Below are 15,594 nucleotides of genomic sequence, written 5' to 3'. Positions count from 1 at the left end.
TAAACTACATCAACCATCATTCATATTCAGCAAATATTGAATCCAAAACATCAACAAGAAGAACCTTTAACTTTCCATTTCGTTCATAAGATATTTTCAACTAAGTTGCAAAGGAGAAACTCCTCAAATCCCATGGCTAGGTACAGGAGAGAGCTAGTCCTTTTATAGACTTCAAGCTTCATCTCCTTACAATAAAATATCAATTTCTTTCTTAGATCCACTAGTTTCTCCACAAAAAATAATAAAGTATACTGGTAGCCCCTAGATCCATCATTTTCTCCAAGGAATAATAATCAATATATTGCATTCTTAAACTCAAAAACTTTCCTAAAAATAGCAGTAAGTGGTTATATACACTATTCGCTGCAACGAAACCTAATAGCAGTAAGTGGTTATATACATCATTAAAGCTCCTCATGGTTGATTGCTTCTAGATCCACATGTTAAGGAATATTAAATGTTAAATACACTACAAAAAATCTCCTTGAAAGCTAGGCATCCTCCTCCTCAGGCTTTGTAATCCATGGTATGGGCTTCTTCTCCTTGACCTGGGCGCTCTTCAACTAATCTAACAAACTCTCTTGTATTGTGTATTTTATGAATTAATTTGCCAATGTGGTTATAACCACCCCAAAATTGGATTGTCCTCAAAGTATGTGCAACCAACACTCCATGTGACAAATATGCATGAAAACTATACCATATGCTCCATATTGGCCAATAACTACTCGTTAAGACTAGATATAATTGCCACTTGTCCTCTCTTTCTCCAACGCATCCTTTCTTAAAGCTAGCGGCTTAGTTTTTCTTGAAACCTTGAACCTAGACACTGAATATCGAAAGCAAAGCAACTGAAACTGAAACTTAAACTTAAGTCCAATGTTATGTTGATTTTCCTAACTTGGATGCACAATGGAAAAACTGAAGACAAACACACCATAAAATCAATACACCATAAATGTACCTAGGAAACCACAACTCCGGGAAAAACTTGCAAACTTGTGTGTTCTTATTATGCTTCAGCGATTTACAATATTTAGAAAATGATTACAAAGCGAAAGGAAGACTTCCCTTCACTCTGTAAGTCCCTCAACACAAATTGATGTGTGCTTTGCTCCCTCTCAACCTCGCTGCCTGCGCATTGTATGTAAATCATACAAGTTTGTACGATCTGAGTACGACCCCTCTGCACTGCTAAAATTGGCCTGACTGAAGATGAATGCTAGCTGGAAGGTTTGAAAGCTGTTTGGCCTCTCTTTGTTGCCCTAGCTGCGCTGAACTGAAAAACCTAGTTGCTGAACTGAACACCCTTTCTCTGTTGACTGAACACACAAGTTGTCTAGTGCATAATGAGCCAAGTCTGTGCCCTTTTCCCCCATGAAGTTGACCTGGTCCCACCATTTCCACGAAGGGCTGAGATTAGATCTCGATGGACGGTTGAGATTACTTCAATTTTTGACTATAGGAAAATTAAATTTTCCTAAGTCAAATAATGAGATAAAGTGTGAAACTGTGCCTTGGTCCACTTGTGGGTCCCCCTGCTAAGTTTAGTGCACCTCTAAACTTGGCCGAACCCTTCCTCCTCTAACTCCATTCAACACTCCCTCTTAGAGAGGAAGCTATTTTGTAGTACAACCATTTTATCTTTGAAATAGACAAATTGTCCCCTTGCGAATGCCTTGGTCAAAATATCTGCTGTTTGCTCTTCTGTAGACACATATTGGAGTCTGACTTTACCCCTCTAAAGACAATATTTGATGTGGTGGTACCTGTTGGAAATACTGAGAGGGGGGTGAATCAGTATATCCCTTTTTCTTTTTCACAATTGGTTAGTTAATCATTAAATCATTGAGAGCATTCAGTAAATAAAATATCAACATCAACACAGTGCACGAGATTTGGCTTTAATCAAAAGCTCTGTTATGTATGATACACATATAACAATTTACAAGACGAATCTGGAAGGAAGTGCAATACTCCCAAGGGTTTTTTCCAGTGATCTGGAAGGAAGCAAATGCTCCCTGAAGGTTGGGCTCCTGTACCAGGGAAAATGGCCCATGTACAATCAACGCTTCTACTACTGCCACTGCCTCACTCACTGCTGCTATTGCTACAACTGTTCTAACTCATCACTGCTGTCATTGATGTCACTGCTCCAACTGCTGCACTACCATCCACTCCACCACTGATGCCACTGCTCTGACTGCTGCACTACTATCTCTATGACTGCGGTTCTATCTCAATCTGCTGCCACTTTTCCTGTCACTATATATATCAAATCCTAGCTGATCATGCAACTGTTACAACTAACTTCTTTATCGATATCATCATACTTCAATTTGTTCCAGAGGTGCCCTTTAGACCTTAGTAATTGAACCTTTGCTTAACCCTGGTTTCTTAGTACAGTCTCAACAAAATATCAAGTTAATGTACTTTGGTGAAAACAAGGATACATGGTTAGTGTGCTACTTCATAGGCTAGATATACTTCTGCAAAAAGAGAGCTGATACAATTTCTGTCCAATATCTTTGAGAAGTGTTCTCTGCCTATAGATGTTGAAGACATCCACTGGAAGTGTTAGATCTGCTAAGAGATAGACTTGATGATGTACTGCTGAGGATGATCTTGTTTTCTTGACTGAAGGCCCTTCGAAAACTCTTACTGTTAAATACTGCCTATTAAGCCTGCTGTGATGCCAAAATCCAAGACTCCTACCCAATCACATATTGAAGGTCCCACTTCTGCATTCAAGAACTATGTATACAGGTGCAAATATACTGTCTATATCCTCTATTCATTTCTTAGAACCAACAGAGTTATAGGGCATATGTTTGACCGTTAGAACACATTGTTGCAGAGAATTGCCTTTGAATCGGACTTGATTACAAACTTCCAGTCTCTTGTGTGAAACTCTGTTGCTTGGAGGAATCTGATTCGGATTACTGCTTGAATTTGCTCTATACTTGGTTCAAGGAAGGATTGAGGTTTGTTGATGACAGAGACAACCTTCCACTCTTTAAGCCATGACCATAACTGCTTGAGAATAGACTGAGTGACTTGAGCTGCTTCAATTTCAGAGATTCACGCCTTTTCTTTACTTCATTACAGTGATAATTCAATGGTGAGACGTGCAAGATAGAGCTGCCCAAACGAAACACCAAAGACCAAAAGAAAAAAATATAACCCCCTCCCCACCCCAAAAAAATTTCCAAACCGAACTTCGATCCTGGCCGCAGGTCATTTCATGGGTTAAGCGGGTTCTCCCACTCAGAAACTAAAGCCCTTCCATCTTATTTAAATCTCCAGAAACCCTTAAGCCGCACGTAAGTATCATATTTGATTAGCGATGATTATCACACAAAAATCACAGAGAAAAACTTGCCCGCATATACTTTTCATTACTTCTAACTGCAGACAGAAGAAATACTTCGCACATATGTCTCATTAGAGTAGGCCAAGGTTACTCATTTATATAGATTTTGTATGGGTCCAATCGACCTAGGTTTGGAGGGAATTTAAAAACTAATTTTAATAAAATGAAAAAATTTCACGGAAACATTATTTGGCTCATTAAGTTTATTTTGATTTATGAGGCCAAACCTTAATGTTGATTTAATTTGATTAATAAAAAGACACTTTTGACCCCCCTTTTTTTCAATTTGACTTTTGAAGTAAATTTGAAACCCCATGTTATAATTTATCCTCAACAAAAGTAAAGTATCTTTCACTAGATTGCCACATTATCATATTAATGGGTTTTCTTTGCCTACCACATCATCACAAGGATGCCACATCATCAGCCCTAGGGGTTGTCGGCCACAAATTGGATCTTCAACTTTGACCAAGTGTTTCTCTCAAACCATGAAGGCCCATGTAACACTTCACATACCACTGGAATCAGCAAGACGAGTAGAATACAATGACAGAGGTATCCAAGACAATGTCGATACACTGTTGCTCCAAAAGCTCCAAGAACTGCGGAGTTTCTCCATCATCCAACGAACAAAACCCTAGAGTTAGGGTTTCATCATGCTGCAACATCTATCAAAAACATCCATGACTCTAGATCATCGTCATATCAAATTACATCATCATTAACTGCACCAAGAAGGTCAAACCCTAGGTTAGGGTATCATCCCATCAATTAGGGTTTCTACTCTAGCTAGGGTTTAATGGCTAAGCTGCATCATCCTGAGAACCCATCACATCAATGACCTCCAAACTGTGACATCAATGACAACACTTGTACATACGCTGCATCCTGTACCAGCTTGCACTACTGCACTGACACTTGCTTTGACATCAATGACAACATGCTCAACAATACTGGATGTCAATGTGCTTGGAGCAGTCAAGAAACATTGGAATTTTAGAGAGCTTAATGCAACTTTGATTGTTACAATGTATAACTATGGGCTCTGACTTCTGACTGAACAAATGTATGACTGTGGGCTCCGACTTCTGACTGAACAACCCAATAAGTAGTTTCCTTAACCAAATGACTTCACAAGTTGCCAGGCTAGCAGCCATATACTCACCCTCAAATGAGCTCAGTGCCACTGATCTTTGCTTCCTACTGAACTAGGAAACTACTGTTGACCCAACATTGAAGGTACAACCTGAAGTGCTCTTCCTGTTCGTTGAACTCCTTGCTCAATTTGCATTTGTGAAACCCTGAAGCCTCACACCATCAACCTGCCTGTACAACAACCCATAATTTGTTGTGCCCCTAAGATACCTCAACATGTGCTTGGCAGCAGCCCAGTGCACTCTGGTTGGCTCAACCATGAACTGGCAATTGGTTAACTGTGAAGCAAATATCATGTCATGCGTTCACTAGAATCCAGATACATCAACGAACCAATAAGTTGCTTGCAAAGTGTGGCATCAACTTGTTCTACTCTGGTTGTGTCCACCTTCCTCTAGTTTGTGACTAGAGTCGTAGTCATGGGCCTTCAATCCTGCACGTGGAACCTCTTGAGAATCTCATGTATGTACTTGCATTGCCCTAGGAAAATCTCCCTACCACCCTGCCATACCTCCAGCCCAAGGAAATAGTTCATCAACCCTAAGTCCTTCATCTCAAAATCCCTTGCAAGATCCCTTCTTGCAATCTCGAATCAGGTTATTTGCCCCTGTTAGTATGAAGTCATCCACATATAGTACTAGAATGAGCAAAAGTCCTCCAACCAAAATGTAGTATAGGTTGGGATTTGCCTCACTCTTAGTGAAGCCCAATTCTATAAGGTAACTGTCTATCTGAGCATAACATGCCCTTAGTGCCTGTTTGAGCCCATAAAGAGCTCTGTTCAGCCTGCAAACTTGTGTGTCTCTTCTGAAAGTATTAAACCCCTCAGACTGCTTAACATAAATCTCTTCCTTAATAACTCTGTTAAGGAAGGTAGCCTTCAAGTCCATTTGGTGGATCTTCCACCCCATCTGCGCTGCAACCGCCAATATGGTCCTCATGGACGAGTATCGTGCCATGGGTGCAAATGTCTCGTTGTAGTCTATCACTTCGACTTGATATAACCCTTTGGCCACAAATCTAGCCTTGCAATTCTCCACACTCCCATCAACATTGTGCTTGATCTTATACACCCAAAGTGAACCAACCATTGATTTGCCAATCGGTCTTGGCACTATCTCCTAGACGTCGTTCAACATGATGAAGGACTACTCCACCATGGCATCTCGCCATATCTACTGAGAGGTTGTCTCTTTGTAACAAAGGCTCTGAGTCTATTAACACAATCATCAGTGCCATGTACCCCATATATCTCTGTGGTTGTCTACTCTATCTGAATGTAGAGTTTGGGGCTCCAACTCTCTCCTGAGCCTCCCTGATCCACTGATCTGCCCAATTGGCTCATCCTCTCTTTGTACTGGGAGTCATTGGTTGAGTGGGCCCCACTTGCTCTACTCTCTCCTCTTGTTCCTGCAGCACTACCCCAATCAATAGTTCCTCCAACACTACCCCAATCCTCTCTCTCCAAGAACAAATGTTTGAGGCCCTGTCAAGGTTGTCCTCAAATCTCAGCCCTAGATATGCCATGCAGCAGTTCAAACTGCTCACAAACCCAAGGTCACGTTGCTAGAAACCCTAGCGCAACACCTGAATTGAAGTACACTTTTCTCTGGGCCTTTAATCTACTCCTGAGATTGAAACAATGACGCTGGTTTTCAATCAAAGGCAAAGCTTTGGTACCATGTTAGTTTTTCTTGAAACCCAAAACCTAAACACTAAATATCTAAAGCAAAGCAATTGAAACTGAAACTTTAACTTAAATCCAATGTTATGTTGAGTTTCCTAACTTGCATGCACAACGGAAAAACTGAAGACAAACACACCATAAAAACAATACACCAGAAATTTACCCAGGAAACCCCAACTCTGGGGAAAACTTGCAAACTTGTGTGTTCTTATTATGCTTCAACGATTTACAATATTCAAAAAATGATTACAAAGAGGAGGGAAGACTTCCCTTCACTCTGTAGATCCCTCAACACAAATTGAACCTCACTGCTTGCACACTATATGGAAATTGTACTAGTCTTTACGGCCTGAGTGCGACCCCATAAAGATCCAATAGATTAGGGTTGATGAACAAGTCGCTGTCATCCTCTCAAAGCCCTTGGGAAAGGCCAAGTTCTTAATCTTCAGAGAGAGACTTAGAGTCGTGGAAAGACCCTCTCATGAGGGTCTTGCTTGAGTTGGACATTGAACTCTGGGAGCTCCTGGGGGGCTTGGGGTGCTTCTTGGAGCTACATGAGCACAGGGTGAGTGGTTCACCTTTCCTTGTGAAGGACACTATTTGAGCATAGGGTGAGTGGCTCACCTTCCCTTGTGAATGACACTATTTGAGCATAGGGTGAGTGGTTCACCTTTCCCTGTGGATTACGCTATATGAAAACGAGGTGATTAGTTCACCTTCCCTTGTGAAGGACACTATTTGAGCATAGGGTGAGTGGTTCACCTTCCCCTATGGAGTACGCTATATGAAAACAAGGTGATTGGTTGACCTTCCCCTATGAATACCCCAACATACTTCCTATCCCTGAACTCTGAGACTTTTGGGAAGTACCTCTGATTTGGCCAATGAGTTGGGAAAAGTGTTTAGGGACCATAGAATTATAGATGGATGCATCGTGTACTGCCGTACTCCCTATGTCTAGGATGCATGATGTTCAACAACTTGATCTCTCAAGATCAAGTCCGATTGGGGTTCTACCCCTGGTTATGTGGATTGACTTTCGTTAGTGGAAAGCGAGTTGTAATGTCCTGTGACTCACTCTCTATTGATCCTTCTTATTGATCATGATATCAATCTTTAGCAGAGTCGTGATGAGATGTAGAGATAGTACATGATGATTAGGATGGCATGATGATGGATGGATATTGGCAGGTGGAATTCTCCCTAGTTGAGAGGGAGTGTTAAAATGTGCAACTAGGGTCAAATTCCACTTTGGGCAGCGCATTGGCATAAGGTGATTATTAGGAAAAATCCTTCTTTTCAAGAGGACCAAAATTGACCCTGGAAGCACCGAATTTGGACAAGGAGAAATATGTTTTTGATATCAAGCCTACAGGTGCACATTTGGTCAAGGTCGGCTTGGGGTTAAATTAGACAAATTGACCCCCCTCCAGCACATATAAATAAAGGAGACCCTCAACCTCATTTGACACATCTCACACACATCATTCTCTCTCATCTGATTGGTTTGTACATCTGAGGCAACTGTTCTTCCACACATGTGAGTTTCTTGGAGCTGATTTGACTTGCGTTGACTTTTTATTCTTGAGGAGACTTTGACCAGCATTGACTTTGGACTTTGAGGGACTATTTGATTGTGATTTGACCAAAAAATGTTCTGTCCTAGCAGGCCGCATTGTTTGGCCCAAGGATCGAGGAAGAAGATGCTGTTTGACTAGGTTTGACCATAGGCTTGGAGCACTGTTTTGACCGCAGGTTGACTTCATCGTTTGGCCAAGTTTGTTCGCCATTTTGTTGACTGTTTTTGCTGATGTTTGAACACTAAGGAAGGCCAAGTATCTTTGACTTTGACCGAGCTTAAGAGGAGCTATTTGAATGCTACATTGGCTGTTGAATGTTGATTTGTTAGGGCACGTTGACTGCGGTTGACTTTTCAGAATTGCAAACTTTCATCAAGCTGATCAGATTTGACTTTGACTTCATCAATTGGATATTGGTTTGGATTCTTTGCAAAAGTCAAGTCACATTGACTTTGACTTTCATCATTGTACTTTATTGGATATTCTCTCTCTACTGAACATTTGATATTTGATAATAAGAAGGATTGATTAAGGGTTTTCCCCCTCTGGGGGTTTTCCCTGGCTTTAGCCAAATATCTGTGTTCTCTTGTCTTGACTTGTCTTCTGCATTTTATTGTTTATGTTCTATCTACTATTACTGTTGATGCGAATTAATGGTTTATGTGATTGCTATTGGAAATTAAAGTGGAATTGTCATTGATCTTATAAAAGGACATTGAAGTAATTGTTGCAAGCATAGAACATACCATTGTTATCTAAAATTAACAAGTATCCATCTTGAAACACATAAGTAACACATAATACAAGTACTTAGACTAGTTGTAATAGCTTATTGGATTCTCCTTTTGCTAAGAACTTGATGACCGTACGGATCATCATGTGTTGGCCGCTACCCTAGAGGATTTTGGGGTGAGATCTAGCCCTTCAATCCAAACACATTCACTTGCAATAATTTGACACACCAACAATGCCATTGATCCTTGAGACAATTCAAAAACACATGGGTCTTCTTGCTCGTTCGTTGGTCTATAGAAGCCTTAGAGATTCATAAAATAGCGAAACCCTTATCCCAAGATGAGAAACCATAACCCAAAACCATTTCACAAGCTCTTCCTTCTCGTTAGGTCTTCAAGAAGTCCTCAAGGTCGAGAAATTTCATAGCATTAGAATCTTATGATTAGCGTTAAAGGCATTGTTAATTTTAGGTATGTTCTATGCTTAGAGCAATTTATTTCAATTTTCACAGTTAGCTCAATATCGTTTCCAGATTAGCAATCACATCAGCGTTAAAGTAAACTGCAAATAGAACATAAACTTAAATTGCAGAAGACAATCCAAGACAAGAGGGCATAAGATGTGGCGCTAGCCAGGGACAAACCCCAATGTGGGGAAACCCTTGATCAATTCTTCTTATAGGTTCTTCAATAGTTCAGCAGAGATAGAGAGAGACAGTACATTTACAACAAAAGTCAACAATTTGACTTATCAAAATAAGAGCATAGATCATCTCTAAGAAGATGATGCATGAGATCAGTTGAAGACACGCTGCTTCCACTGATTCTCCAAGGTGACTCCTTCAGCTATCATTGTGCTGCATCTCATCAGCATGCTGCATTTCACCGTGCTGCACCATGCTGCACCCATCATCACAATGTTGGACCTCATGACCATGCTGTACACGTCATACTGCTGCACCTTCCGATACTGTGACATCTAGCTAATGCTGTCACTGCTCATACTGCTGCACCATGGTTGCTTGCTGTCCCATGCAAGCATCATGTCCTTGCTGTCCCATCTATCATGCTCCACCCTGATTGCATTTGCTGTCCCATTGTTAGTGACATTGCTGCTCATATGTGGCAGTATCCAACACCTAAGAAACCTTGTAGATGCTGCCACTGGTTAGGGCATCTAACCATCAAGTCTGCCCCTCCACTTTGGCTACTACAGGTTGCAAGTACATCCCATCCAAACTGATCCAAAATCATGGACCCAACACACCTCCAAACACACTGTTGTTATGTTTGCCTCTGCAGTTTTTGGCAGTCCTGGTTAGGGCAAGTTCCGCAACCCTAACTCCACCTAACAGTCATCAAACAAGTCCCTTGTGGACTACGGCCCACCTTGGCAAGCTTCTTCCATAGCTACGATGCCTCCTTAGGATGCGTATCAGCCCTTAACACCCCTAACGCAGTCACAACTGTGTGCTTAGGCCTGCGGCCAAGCACAACATCAATCCTGTAGTTGCTGCCTCCACAGAATGGTGCCCAAAATAGCAGCGTATTGCTCCTATTCTCCTCGGCCTGGCTGCTTGCCTTTCCTGCTCTTAACTATACCTAGAAACAACCCTAAACTAGCCCTTAACAGATCCGCTGTCACCTACAGTAGTTGTTCCTACCACAGCCCTCCACGCTGCTCCTTAAGCTTCCCCACGTTGTCCCTTTGACCCTTCAAACTACGGCTAAGACTACGCTGTCCATACAACCCTTTCACGTTGTCTAGGGCAGCCTCCTAACCACGGTTCCAAGCCTACGCTGTCCATACAACCCTTCCACGCTGTCTAGGGCATAGAGCCAACGTATAGGACTATAGGCTTCCTTCTAGACTGTGTAGAGACCAGCGTATAGGTTAGGGCTCCTTCTTGACTGTGTAGAGACCAACGTATAGGTCTTCTCTTCTTCCTAACTTGATTGCGTCCTCTTGGTTAGGGTAGACTATGGCTAGGGCATCCTCCTCCTAGATCTCTCTTCCACTAAAACCCAAAGCGAGTGGAGAGAAATCAAGAGAGAGGTGTGTGTAGAAATGACTATCAAGTCACCTCTTTTTATACTAAATCGTGGAGCACATGTGTGGGTTATTTGGTTGCTGGCCGACCTTGACGAATTGTCTTATAACACAATTAAATTCATAACTCCATGAATACTTATCGGAATCAGACAATCTTTAGATCAATTCTACACCTCTTGATGGGAGGGATCCAAGAAAAATATCAATTGCCATAAATAAGATGACCCACATGGAGTTTGGCCCTAGTTGCCAATTTTAATAGGCATTCCATGTAAGTGAGACAAGGAGCCCTTTTTATAGTTTTTAAAGGAGGCTTGTTACCCACCACCAATGGGTGACCCATATAGGCGAAAATGTTTATCCTATATTTGTCTTCAGCTGGCAACCAACAACCCCTTGCAGCCACTAGATTGCTGAATGTGCCACCATTCTCCGCCACCTGAGCCAACCATCCTGTGCTCTCGCTCATTCATATGATCGTATGTTTGAAGGTGCGCCTTCCAACCCCAAGGTTATGACTTTTCATTATGTAATTAGGTGTTTATGCTTTCTTTTCTTGGGCGCATCTGGACATGGATTAGTTGGGGGATTCAACAGAAAGAATGGGTTTGGATTGTGCTCTTGTTCCCTTGTCCCAACTTGGTGGTTAATTTTGTACCCTAGCCCCGTGGGATCTCCTCTATGGTTGCCAACATTAGGAGTGGTACTACATGGGAAACCCTGATTTTGTTTGTGTGGTCCCGCTTCCCGACAACATATATCTCACTCCCCTTGGTCATTATAACCCCTTTTGAAACTTTTCCTATTCGGGTCCACATTTGTCCATTGGGTCCACAAGGTGTTAGCCTCCCCCTCCCCTTGTCTACACTTTGGGTTGGTCCTCAAATGATGCCTCGAAGGTTGATGCGGTTAAAGAAAAAAGATAAAGGCATAATTTGGCCACTTACGACAGGAAATGTACCACAAAATGCAAAAGATGGCAGAGACATAAAAATTTAGCACATGGGCAAAAGACAAACATGAGCTCTACCCCCTATCATTATGGCGATCACCCTGGTCCGTAGGGCCCCTTGCATCGTTAAGGAACCCATGATTGTCCCAACCCTTTGTGGGTAATGAACTGCTCGACCTTAAGGGTTAATCACTGCTACATCATATGCGTCATGCTCTCATCCCCTAGAGGCCTGAGCAGTGAAAGAAAGAAAAATCAATAAAAGGCAAAAAGACATGAAGAAGGGTGGAAAAACAAAGTCCGGGGTAACTCATGTACCGCGATTGCTCCCTCCTACATCTATACACCCAATGCGGGCTTCCCTCATTATAGCTACCCTTGCACCATGACATGTGGCCTGGAGCCTTCCTCGTTGACCCATTCCGTTCTATCGTTATTTCACATGCCACTTGCCAATTGATGGATGCACCATGGACCTGTTACTCCCTTAGAGGTTGAAACCACCTTATAGGGTCCCTTATTAACCTCTCTTGATGAGCAAAGTAACACCTGTACTTTCTAAAGCCCATTTGGAAAGGCATGCCACTATGAAGTGTCCACTTTTGCCCCTGATTAGCAAGCTTATTTACCCAATTGCACTAATGGATTATTGTACTGGAAGGTGAGGAGACACATTGTATCTTATATAGGATTGCAAGCAGGTCTCCATTTTGGACTTGGTCTCCCTATATGGGGTCCAAGCCCTTCAGATGGTCATAATGGCATTTGTAGGGTGAGTATTGAGAGCCATGGGCCTCCACCATAGTAGAGCATTGATTACCATGCCATGGGCTTCTTTAGCACCACATATTGCCTGTTTGCACCCCAGCCATACAAAGACAATGATGCACTTGGACCCAATGTTGCACGAAGCGGGGGCGAAGCAGAAACGTTTTTTGGAAGTGGGGACGCGAAAGCGTCATTTTTCAAAAATCTAGGAAGCGAAGCGTCTGCTATATATATATATATATTTTTTTTTTTATCTTTTTTTGCATTTATACTCAAAACAAACGTCCCAAATAGCAAATTAATTGTAGAAGACATGAAAACATGCATATTTTTGCATAAATCAAGATAGATATAACATCCATTGTACATTAATGATTAATTATTCGAGCGTCAACCATTTAGATGCATCAACCATCTAGAATCTAGATTCTTCTCCTCTTGTCTAGCCTTTGCCTCTACCTCGATTGTCTAGGGACATTAGTCAACATTGCCCAATTTTGATCAAACTACCTAATTCAAGACTTAAAATATGGTAGAAAAAGCTTAACATGCTTGATCGATGATTTTGACTTGATTGAAAGGTAATTTTTTGCTAAGGGCGTGCCGCGTGACAAAGGAGTTCAACAATTAACACCACCAACAGTAGGGTACACATAGGGCTTGGTGCTCTTGATTAAATGCTAATCGCATAACTTCATACTTGATATAATCTAATGAAATGCCACAATCCCATTGATCCTGAATTCCTGAAAACTGTTAAGTCTGCTGAATTTTGAATAGGATATGAAATTCTATTTTCTCCATATAAAAATACACACAAATTTTTGGTCAACTTAGACCCAGTGAAAACCCTTCAATCTTCTCTGGGGAAAACCTGTTAGAGAGATTTTCAAATTTATTTATCTTTCAAGTTCAGGGAAAATAAATTTGCAGACAAAAAATAACAATGAAATACAACTTATGTCTTCAGCCCAAAACTCCTTGAAAACTGTGCCTACTTTGCCTCAATTTCCGTGCCCACTTGAAGTTGAAAATATGTATTGTACGGATTGTACATTTTTTTTCATTTTTTTTAATTTCAAAACTTCTCTTGAATGACGTACAACTCACAACATTAAATGTTGTTCGTACCGTACCTTCTGCTGTCTTCTATGCCTCAATTTTTTTTCCCAACTTTGCCTAGAAATCACTCCTTCAACTTGCTGCAACAAATTTCTCCTTCAAAACTTTTCTCCAGCTCTCAATCTCCTTTCTCCAATCTGCTCATGAAGAATGAATGCAGTCTCCCATTTCTTTTCTCTCTTTTGTTTCCCTAAATGACTTTTGGGCAACCCTAAGATCTAATGGCTCATATTCATTTAGATCAAGGGATGAGAATAACTGTGCATTTAATTCTCACTTTCTATTTTTTAAGTCACCCATTAAATAAAATACCCACATTGTACTTTATGTCTAAAGTTACTTTTCACTTTATAATTTAACATTGACTTCACCACTTTTAAAGTCACTTTCACTTTATAAAGTTACACTTAGGAAAAAAATTATTTTGGACACTTTTCCCTAGGTAGAGAGTCGAGACTAACCCATGGGAAACCACTTGTCGAAGGCACATTAAAAATCAACACGTTGAGAGCCATGGGCCTCCACCACAATAGAGCATTGATTACCATGCCATGGGCCTTATGTAGGGTGAGCGTTGAGACTCGAGAGCCATGGGCCTCCACCACAAAACAACATTGATTACCATGCCATGGGCATAGAGGCTCGTTTTGCATATTGCGTCCTTGAATCTCCATAAATCTTTGTGTATAAATATCTATTGTATCTAAGTTATTGCCTCTTTAGGGCTAGCGAAAGCTGCATAGGTCTCCTTGATAGAGCGAAGTTCCTAAATCAAAAGGAAATGTTGACTCCATTTCTCCCAATTGATAAGGCACTGGTCTTAAGCCTAGGCGATCAACCCTAAACCATTTTCTTTTCATCCTTGACAGAATCCTTCCCTAACCCTATAAGGTCAACTAGGGCCTTGTGCGAATTTCCTTAGGAGTATTTTTGAGAGCGATTTGGTAGGCTATTGCGCTGTTGTGTCCACTATTAGCCCTCTAAATTTAAGACAATTCCTGTGGCTAGTTTGAGAGAAATCTCAATGCCTAGCTCTAACATTGATTTTATCCTTAAACTTCTTTGGTTAGGGTAGCATTGAAGGTCACTTGCACTTGAAAACTCAAAGGAAGTTAACCATTTTGACCTTCCCCTTTCTCCTTGCTTGACCTAGTAATCACATCAAAGATCATCCTCTTGCAATCATTGTAAGCTCTAGGCCTCACTAGGATTTTTCCCTACGTCTCTCTATTGGTGTTAAGACCTTGTATGGTAATCATCTTACAAAGCTCTTAAAGGGGTCTTTCCCTTTATAGGAAGCGTTAGGTATAGGAGTATCCTTTGTAAGTGAATAACCTTTACTCCTAGGTCTAGGTCTCCTATTAAGCCATTCTTGGAGAGCCATTAGCTTCTTCTTGAAGCATTGAGCCATTATTTGAGCCTTTCCTTTGGATGGGCCTTGGAAATCACATGATACCTTGCCATTGATCCTATCATTCAAGTGATTCCCTTATACTGAGACTCCCTCCATTGGTTAAAGCCCGTAAAAGGAAGGGGACACTAACTGAGGTGACAATGGGTCTTTGTCCCATTGTTGTCATTTGGTCTAGAGTTATTTGACCTAGGACCCTTGCTAGATTGAGTGGTAACAAGGTTCTTGAAGTCAGCCGACTTAAGGATTTAGAGGGCAACACAATTTTAAATTTTGAATTTGATGGAGCCAAAGACCCCTTTGTGATGAGGCCTAATTGGAGGGCTATTTGAATTTTGACAATCAAATTCTTTTTGAGCAAAAAAAAGCCGCTCACATGCTTTTAATTTTAAAATAAATTTGACGCCCTTCATGAAAATTAGAAAAATAATTTAATTCTTAGAGAAAAGTCTTATTATCTTAGCCAAAAGAAGGCTGCCACATCATGTACTACATTGGGGATATTGACCACCAAATGGGGCTTTCAACTTTAAACAAGTATATCTCTCAAATCGTGAGGGCTGTTGTGGCGTGCCACATACCATTGGAATTGGCTGATGACGAGAATCAAATGAAGGTGACATTGATGGAAAAAAACCTTAAATTTCCTTGTCATTTTTGCCCTTAAAGGCGGGGCTCCACTGGCTGCTGCTTGGGTTGACATCAATGACAACTGTAGTTCATCATAAATGATCATCCACAATTTGTGTCCTTTTGCAT

General features: G+C 41.2%; 1 protein-coding gene across 2 annotated transcripts in view; it reads left to right on the top strand.

Moving 5' to 3' along the window:
• The window catches only part of LOC149145070 (ENHANCED DISEASE RESISTANCE protein (DUF1336)), a 483,701-nt gene that overhangs the window by 73,193 nt on the left and 394,914 nt on the right, over window positions 1-15,594 (top strand). The window lies entirely within an intron of this gene.

Source organism: Pinus tabuliformis, chromosome X, assembly GCF_031772625.1.
Source record: "Pinus tabuliformis cultivar Carrire ecotype Pingquan chromosome X, CPIR1, whole genome shotgun sequence".
Classification (NCBI taxonomy): Eukaryota; Viridiplantae; Streptophyta; class Pinopsida; order Pinales; family Pinaceae; genus Pinus; species Pinus tabuliformis.
This window is presented reverse-complemented; position numbering and strand designations above follow the sequence as displayed.